An 8,594-nucleotide genomic window follows, 5' to 3' on the forward strand; every position below is an offset into this window, starting at 1 on the left:
AGTAGAGTTTATAGTTTGGCAGACCCAACCGTAGCTAAGTTGACTAAAACAATATGTTACTCACTCTACAGTCTACACCCAAGTTCCAATCATCCGTCTTCATACTTCGGATTAGATAAAAATGTCGATGATTAAAAAGGAAAAAGGAGTGGATAGTTTCTGCAAACGTGGATTTTTTAGATGGATTAAGCTTTGATGTGGGAAAAAGTAGAAACGGTTGTAGGGAACCTTAATAAACTTGCAGGAAAGGAGTGGGGAAGGAATCAGATTAACTAGCATTGCCAAAAAGCATCCCATGAATTGCTACTGCTTTGGTCTACTAGTGCTTTCTCCACACGTAATCTTCTCCACCCTCATCCTTTATATTGCATATTGTCAAACTTTCTTAGCGCAATTCATTCATGTAATTTCATCTACGTAAAGTTAGAAAGAACGAAAGATTGAAAGATAGGCAGAGGAAGTAAGAAAAATGACAAAACGCTTCAATATGTTAATTTTAATGCTTTTATTTGTTTTTATGGTTCTTTCACGTATTATTTCTAGACCTTGTCAATTTTTCTGGTTTATGTTTCTTTCACAATTTGTATGGATAATGACAGTGATTAGAATCCTACAATATGATCGAAATTTGAAATATTAATCTGTCACATCCTTGGAGTAAATTGAACTGTGGAAAAAATTAACTACCCTTTTAGTTAATTTGTTTCATGTCAAATTTTAGAGCAATTGGTTTCTTGGATGTTTGCAGGACCAAAGTTATCCGAGTCTGCTAGAACTTTCACCGTTATAAACAATTGCAAGGAGACAGTCTGGCCTGCAGTGACTCCTGGGGACAACTTCAATGGTGGTGGTTTTGTGTTAAAACCGGGCCAGTCAATGGTGTTCACTGCCCGGGTTAGCTGGTCTGGCAGGATATGGGGTCGAACAGGCTGCAACTTTGACAAAAATGGCAATGGCTCGTGCGAGACTGGGTCCTGTGGCAGCACCCTCCAGTGTGTAGCCTCAGGAAAGCCCCCAGCAATGCTCACCGAATTCACATTGGCCGCGGTAGACTTTTATGATGTGATCCTTGTGACGGGTTCAACTTGCCATTGGTTGTGACACCTCTAAATGGTACGGGAAACTGCAGTGTATCTGGTTGTGACGGGGACCTAAGACCAAATTGCCCGAATGAGCTAGCTGTCAAAGCAAATGGGAAGAAAGTTGGATGCAGAAGTGTGTGTGATGTGTTCGACACAGATGAGTACTGCTGCAGAGGGCGTTATAGCAATGCTGCTGTGTGTAACCCCACATATTATTCCAAGAAGTTCAAAGAAGCATGCCCTACTGCCTTCAGCTATGCTTATGATGATCCGAGCAGTAGCTTTACTTGCTCAGGCACAGATTATGTCGTTGCTTTCTGCTCAACAAGGTTTGTCATCAGCTAATTACATGCACTAAAAACTGTTTTAGATCTCTCGTTGGAATTTGGATACAGTGATTCTAAAATCCAGGGTCCAAATAAGAAAAGATTTTGAACATTGAAATTTGATTCTCTTGCCAAATATATGTCCGCTCTTGATGGTGCGTTCTTGGCAAATAAAAATTGATCAATGTTTTAGCATTTTCTATCCGATTTTTTTCCTTGTGGTGTCAGTTATCCACTTTATTGTTGATTATATATATGCAGGAAGCAACAGGTGTGCACATATCACCACCACAAGCTTGTGTGTGGTAATGGATCTGTATTGGAAGAACAAGCCATCCTACCTTGTCCAAGCCGTCCTAGCTTGTCACAAGCCGTCCTACCTTGTCTCCTAGCCGTCCTACCTTGTCTCCTACCTTGTCCAAGCCGTCCTAGCTTGTCCAAGCTACACAACAAGCCGTCCTCCCTTGTCTCCTAGCCGTCCTACCTTGTCTCCTACCTTGTCCAAGCCGTCCTACCTTGTCCAAGCTACACACTTGTATCCCTTAAGTGTTTCATGTATATATATCCTTATAATCTTGTAGAGAAATAAAATGAGAAAAAACATTCTCTTCCATATTTTCCACATGGTATCAGAGCCGGAACCTTAACCGGCCTGACTCCATTGTTGTCCATTCTCTTCTTCTGCACATTCGTTTCGATAATGGCAGAAGATATCTTTTTGGCTCAAAAGCTGAAAGCTTCACAGCTCCTCGCCCTAGTTTTCCAGAAGCTGAAGTCAACCCAAACCAACGTTTGTGTTCTGTGTTGTTAAATGAATTTAACTATCTTCCATGGTCCAGATCAATATCTCTTGCCCTTGGAGGAAGATCCAAACTTGGATTCGTCAATGGAAGTATTGAAGCACCTGACGTCGCATCGCCGGAGTATGAAGCATGGCTGTGCAAAGACCAGCTGGTCATGTCGTGGCTCCTCAACTCCATGGATCCTAAGTTGTCTGAAATTTTCAGTTTTTCAGAATCCTCTAGTGCTCTTTGGAAGGCAGTCAAAGACATGTATGGAAATCAAAACAATGATGCTCGAGTGTTCCAGCTTAAGAGGAATCTCGTAAGTCTTCAACAAGGTGATAAATCCTTTGTTCATCATCTCGGTTGCATGAAAAACATGTGGAACGAACTAGATATGTATCGACCACACACTATCGATGCTGTTGTACTGTTAAAAAGGTCCGAGGAAGACAAAATCTTTCATTTGCTTGCAAGTTTGGGTTCTGAATATGAAGATCTTAGAAGCCATATTCTAATGAATCCCGAACTTCCATCATTTGCAAGTGTTTGCACTACTATCCAGCGAGAAGAAGTACGCAGAAAAGTCATGAATGTTGACGTAAAACCTAGTGTGTCTGAGGCTAGAGCTTTTGTGACAAATCACAAATCATTTGGAGATAAAGTATACAAGGGAAAAAGGCCAGATCTGAAGTGTCTACATTGTAATAATGTTGGACATCTAATAGATCGATGCTGGATATTGCACCCTGAGTTGAAGCCAAGGTTTAAGAACAAGCCTTTAAGAGATCATAAGGGCTCACACGCTAGACCACATACAAACAAGTACCATGCTGCTGCTGCTACATCCATCGGTGGGTCGATGAACTTTACAGCCAATCCGGCTGACTTGTTGAATGAGTTCTCAACCTACCTTCAAACCAGAAAATGAAGCACAGGTGAAACGTCGACTGGGGAAAGTCAAACTGCTCTTCTTGGACAGTTTGCAGGGTTCTTAGCTGAATCTGGCCATGTACCTCAAGGAGACATTCCAGGTATCATGTGTGCTCTTTTAACTGCTCTAAATGTTAGTCACTCTCATGATTTTTGGATTATAGACTCAGGTGCCACAGATCACATGACAAATCAATATTCAAAGCTATACGATTTTGAAAGCTACACTAAACCATCACTAGTTTCTGTAGCAAATGGTAGAGGTGTGCCAGTTCTAGGTAGAGGGAAAGTTAAACTGATCTCAGAAACTGTTGAGTCCACAGCATTATATGTTCCATCTTTTCCTTTTCAATTATTGTCCGTAGGAAGGATTACAAACTCTCTAAACTGATTGGTGAAGGTCACTACCTAAATGGGATGTACTATTTTTCAGAGGACCTCAATGTTCCAAAGGGGTTCCAAGTCAGCTCAAACCTAGAACATCGGTTATGGCATCAACACCTAGCCCATCCCTCAGAATCTGTGTTGTCTACGTTGTTCCCTAGTTTATGCAAATCCTCCCTTGTATGTGAAATTTGTCATTTGTCAAAATCTACTAGACTCCCATTCAATTCTTCCATGTCTAGGACTAGCAAGTTTTTTGAGATGGTGCACTCCGATGTTTGGGGACCTACCCCTCTAGAGTCTTTTGATGGTTATAGGTACTACGTTATCTTTGTTGATGATTTCTCAAGAGACACTTGGTTGTACCTCCTAAAATTCAAAAGTGAAGTTATGGATGCTTTCAAGGACTTTCATAATCTTGTCATGAACCATTTTTCTTCCCAAATCCACATACTAAGGTCTGATAATGGCACTGAATATACATCCAAAAATATGACTAACTATTTGAGCACCCATGGAATTATACATCAAACAAGTTGTGTAGGTACTCCTCAGCAAAATGGAATTGCCGAAAGGAAGAATAGGGACCTACTTGAAAAAACCAGGGCGCTAATGTTGCAAATGAATGTGCCTAAGAGGTTTTGGTCTCAAGGAGTTCTTGCAGCCACCTACCTTATCAACAAACTGCCTAGTCGTGTTCTGGATACAAAATCACCATCTGAGGTTATGCAAAACAAAAAAATTAATCTTTCCCATCTGAGAATCTTTGGATGTACCTGTTATGTTCATATTCAATCCCATCACCGAGACAAGCTTGATCCCAAAGCTGTCAAGTGTGTTTTCATGGGATACTCCTCCACCCAAAAAGGGTACAAATGCTACAATCCATGCTCCAGGAAGATGTTTGTCTCAAGAGATGTACGGTTTGATGAAAACCAACCATATTTCAACAAATCATCAGATCAAAATCATCAGGGGAGCACTTCCTAGATCTCTTCCCATTGCCAAATCCAGTCGAATCAAGTGACTGTGTCCATTCACTACCTCACAACCGGGACTCTCATGCAACCCTTAATGACAACCTGCTTATTGGAGACAACACTAAAGCCTCAGAAGCACAAGTAGTTCCCCATGACCATAACACAACATCTATACAAGAGAGTGGAGCTGAACCTATTGTGATCCCAGCTCAACCCCACAGGAATCCGACTTGAGATCGACATCCACCATCAAGGCTGCAAGACTATGAAACTTACCATGCAAGGTACCCTATTCACAAGTTTGTAAATTACTCCAAAGTCTCTCACTCTCATGCAGCCTTCCTCAGTAAACTGTCCTATGAAAGTGAACCAAGGAACTTTCAAGAAGCCAATCGTCAAGTTGTGTGGAGGCTAGCCATGGAAGAAGAACTCAAAGCCTTGAATGAAAATAAAACCTGGAGTGTAGTTCAACTTCCCAAAGGCAAGAAGGTGGTAGGCAGTCGGTGGGTCTATAAAATCAAGTTTAATTCTGATGGCTCAATTGAACGATACAAGGCAAGATTGGTGGCTCGCGGTTTTACTCAAACTTTTAGAGTAGACTATAAGGAGACATTTGCTCCCGTGGCTAAGATGAGCACAATAAGGGTTTTGTTATCTGTTGTAGTGAACCATGAATGGCCATTGTACCAAATGGATGTAAAAAATGCTTTTTTACATGGAGACCTCGAAGAGGAAGTCTACATGCAACTACCCCCGGGTCATCCACAAGCACAGAATTCAGGTATGGCTTGCAAGCTTCATAAGTCAATCTATGGCTTGAAACAATCTCCTCGTGCCTGGTATGCCAAACTGAGCTCGGTACTTGAAAATTTTGGGTTCAAGAGAAGTCATGCTGATTCCTCCCTATTTGTTCAAATATGATCAGTTGGCAAATTAGTTGTACTAATCTATGTTGATGATATCATCATCACAGGTGATAACATTGATGAGATTCACACTCTTAAACATTCTCTTCATCAACAATTTGCCATTAAAGACTTAGGAGTTTTAAAATACTTCATTGGGATTGAACTGGCCACTTCACCCAAGGGACTTTTTTTGAGTCAAAGGAAATATGTGATTGACTTACTTCAAGAAGTGAAGATGATAGATTGCAAACCAACTCGTACTCCACTTGATAGCAAATTGAAGTTGGACTTGACAGGAGAACCTCTCAGTGATATCAGTTACTACCAACGATTGGTGAGTAAGCTTATATATCTCACCATCACCAAACCGGATATAACTTACGCCGTCAGTCTTGTAAGGCAATTCATGCATGCACCCACTGAAGCTCATTTAAATGTTGTTAAAAGAATTCTCAGATACCTCAAAGGCTCCATTGGTCGGGGAATCGTCATGAAAAACAATGGTCATACTCAAATCATTGCTTACACCGATGCTGACTGGGCAGGGAATGCTATTGATAGAAAATCCACTACTGGCTACTGCACGTTGGTTGGAGGAAACCTCGTGACATGGAAGAGCAAAAAACAAAATGTAATTGCTCGCTCAAGTGCCGAAGCTGAGTATAGAACCATGGCTTCCACTGCATGTGAACTCATTTGGCTCAAGGGCCTTCTCTCGGACTTGGGGTTCTCAATCAACACACCTATGTCTCTTTTCTATGACAATCAAGCAGCTATGCATATTGCCTCCAATCCGGTGTTCCATGAACGCACCAAACACATTGAAGTTGACTGTCACTACGTTCGGGAACAAGTCCAGTCCAAGGTAATTCAAACCACATTCACTCGAAGCCAAGATCAACTTGCTGATATTTTCACGAAGTCTCTTGCTTCTCCTCAGTTTCAAAGTCTGCTCTCCAAGCTTGGATCAACTAACCTCCTTGATCCAGCTTGAGGGGGAGTATTGGAAGAACAAGTCGTCCTACCTTGTCTCCTAGCCGTCCTACCTTGTCTCCTACCTTGTCCAAGCCGTCCTACCTTGTCCAAGCCGTCCTACCTTGTCTCCTAGCCGTCCTACCTTGTCTCCTACCTTGTCCAAGCCGTCCTACCTTGTCCAAGCTACACAACAAGCCGTCCTACCTTGTCTCCTAACCGTCCTACCTTGTCTCCTACCTTGTCCAAGCCGTCCTACCTTGTCCAAGCTACACACTTGTATCCCTTAAGTGTTTCATGTATATATATCCTTGTAATCTTGTAGAGAAATAAAATGAGAAAAAACATTCTCTTCCATATTTTCCACAATCTGGATCAGTAGGTTTAAAGTCATTGAGATGGTGGGCTGTGATGATTGGATTGTTAATGATGACTAATTTATGGATTAATTTTTAAAAAATAAGCTTTTTTATTCCTCTCTAAGTTTAGAGGTATGTTTTACTTCCCTTTGAACTTAGAAGCAGCACTTTAAAAGAACGTCTTTTTTTCAGAGAATTGTCCATGCTAGTTGGTTGTAAAGGATGAAGTTGTTCATTTTATTCTTTTCTTTTCAAAGAGAGAGAATATACTTGAATATAGTTGCTTTACACAAACTTTGTATGTCTCCACTCTCTCATCATCAACTTCTTATTATCAAGATAGAAGGTTGAGTTAGTTTGGTACTGCTGTATTTTTTAAAAAGTTGTAAGTATGATCAGCTTTGAAATAAATCAGTTAAGTGTTTGTTATTTCCTAACTATTGGCGCACCCATCTCAATCTATCTTTCCCAACCTACAACCATACCCGTTTCAATTTTTGTTCTTTAAATTTTCACTTTCATTTTCATAAACCTATTTCGATGTATCTATGTGCACTCCCATAAATGGGAGAAGTGGACTCTTCTCTCTCACTGATAATTTTGCCTTGTCGTTCCAGCAAAGGATTTCGATCTCACGAGATAGCAAGCTCAAGTTTGGAGGAGACGGCGAGGAGAAAGAAAGGGCACGATGCACAGAAAGAAAGGGTAGGATCACCATTAAAATTCATCAAAGAGTCATTGTTCACCCGCGTTTTAGAAAGAACGAAAAAAAATTAAAATTAAAAAATTAAAAAAAAAAGCCTGCTGTCAAAGCGTGTTTTTGCTGCTTCTGCTTGGCTTTGAAAGAATCTCTGATTCTCTTTACGAGGATTTCTGGAATTCTCAAATTGTGTTCATTCATCGTAAATCATATGGTCAGAAATTATTTTAAATATTTTTATTTAAAATTAAACATAAACAATACATGTTGAAAACTGGACGTACGATGTAACATGAACAGATACGATTTGAAGATTCCTGGAATCCTTACAAATAGGATATGGAGATGATTCACATTGGCTTTGAATGGCCTTAATTGTGAAAAAAGTAGAATGTTTTTGTTTATAAACATATAATACAGCCCTGTTGTAAAATCGACGATATGTGTACAGTGGAATAAATAAAACAAGACACAAAATTTACTGAGGTTCCTCTACAGTCAGTGTGACTGGAGTACGTCATCGGGCAGCAGTGATGCTTTCATTATAATTTGGAATAATAGGAGTACAAAGATAACTCTATGTATTCTCTCCTCTCCTCTTTCTCTCTTTCTTTCTCTACTCTCTATTCAAAGCATACGGAGTGCTCTATTTATAGAGCAACTCCAAGCACACATCTTTGACAATATAATCTCCACATATCAATATTTTGCCAAGGTTTTCAACACTTTGGCAATGTTTTCAATGTTGTGGCAGGTATTCAATACTGTGGGCATTCATTACCCACTAGTATTTTCAACACTCCCCCTTGGATGCCCACATATCAACATTAGTTGCCTCGTTAAAATCTTAATCTATTTTTGGATGCTCCCCCTTGATGAGTTTCTCCCCCTGATTTCAAATTCTTTAAGCTGATCATTGATCCTGCTGCTTTAGTCTTTTAGCGGTGATAGTTGCCGAATGAGGTGTTTCACTTGTTGTTAACTTTCCACAGGCTTGTTCTTGAACTGGGTTAGAGGGTCTTCTGCTAGACTTCCTCCAAAGGTCTGAATTTACCTATTTTATCTGGAGCTGAATTCGATTCAAGGGTGGTGGACACTTGATCTTGAATTGGACTTGTAATTTCTTCAAATGCCGTATAGGCTTGATCTTGAATGAAATTGGACCATG

At 40.3% G+C, this 8,594-nt stretch overlaps 1 pseudogene; it reads left to right on the forward strand.

The window, feature by feature from the left end:
- Positions 1-469: 469 nt before the first annotated feature.
- LOC103956722 lies at positions 470-6,823 on the forward strand (annotated as a pseudogene).
- The last annotated feature ends 1,771 nt before the right edge of the window (positions 6,824-8,594 follow it).

This window comes from the organism of the source record quoted next, unplaced genomic scaffold (genome assembly GCF_019419815.1).
Source record: "Pyrus x bretschneideri cultivar Hongxiangsu unplaced genomic scaffold, Pyrus_bretschneideri_v1 Contig2, whole genome shotgun sequence".
NCBI classification, from domain to species: domain Eukaryota; kingdom Viridiplantae; phylum Streptophyta; class Magnoliopsida; order Rosales; family Rosaceae; genus Pyrus; species Pyrus x bretschneideri.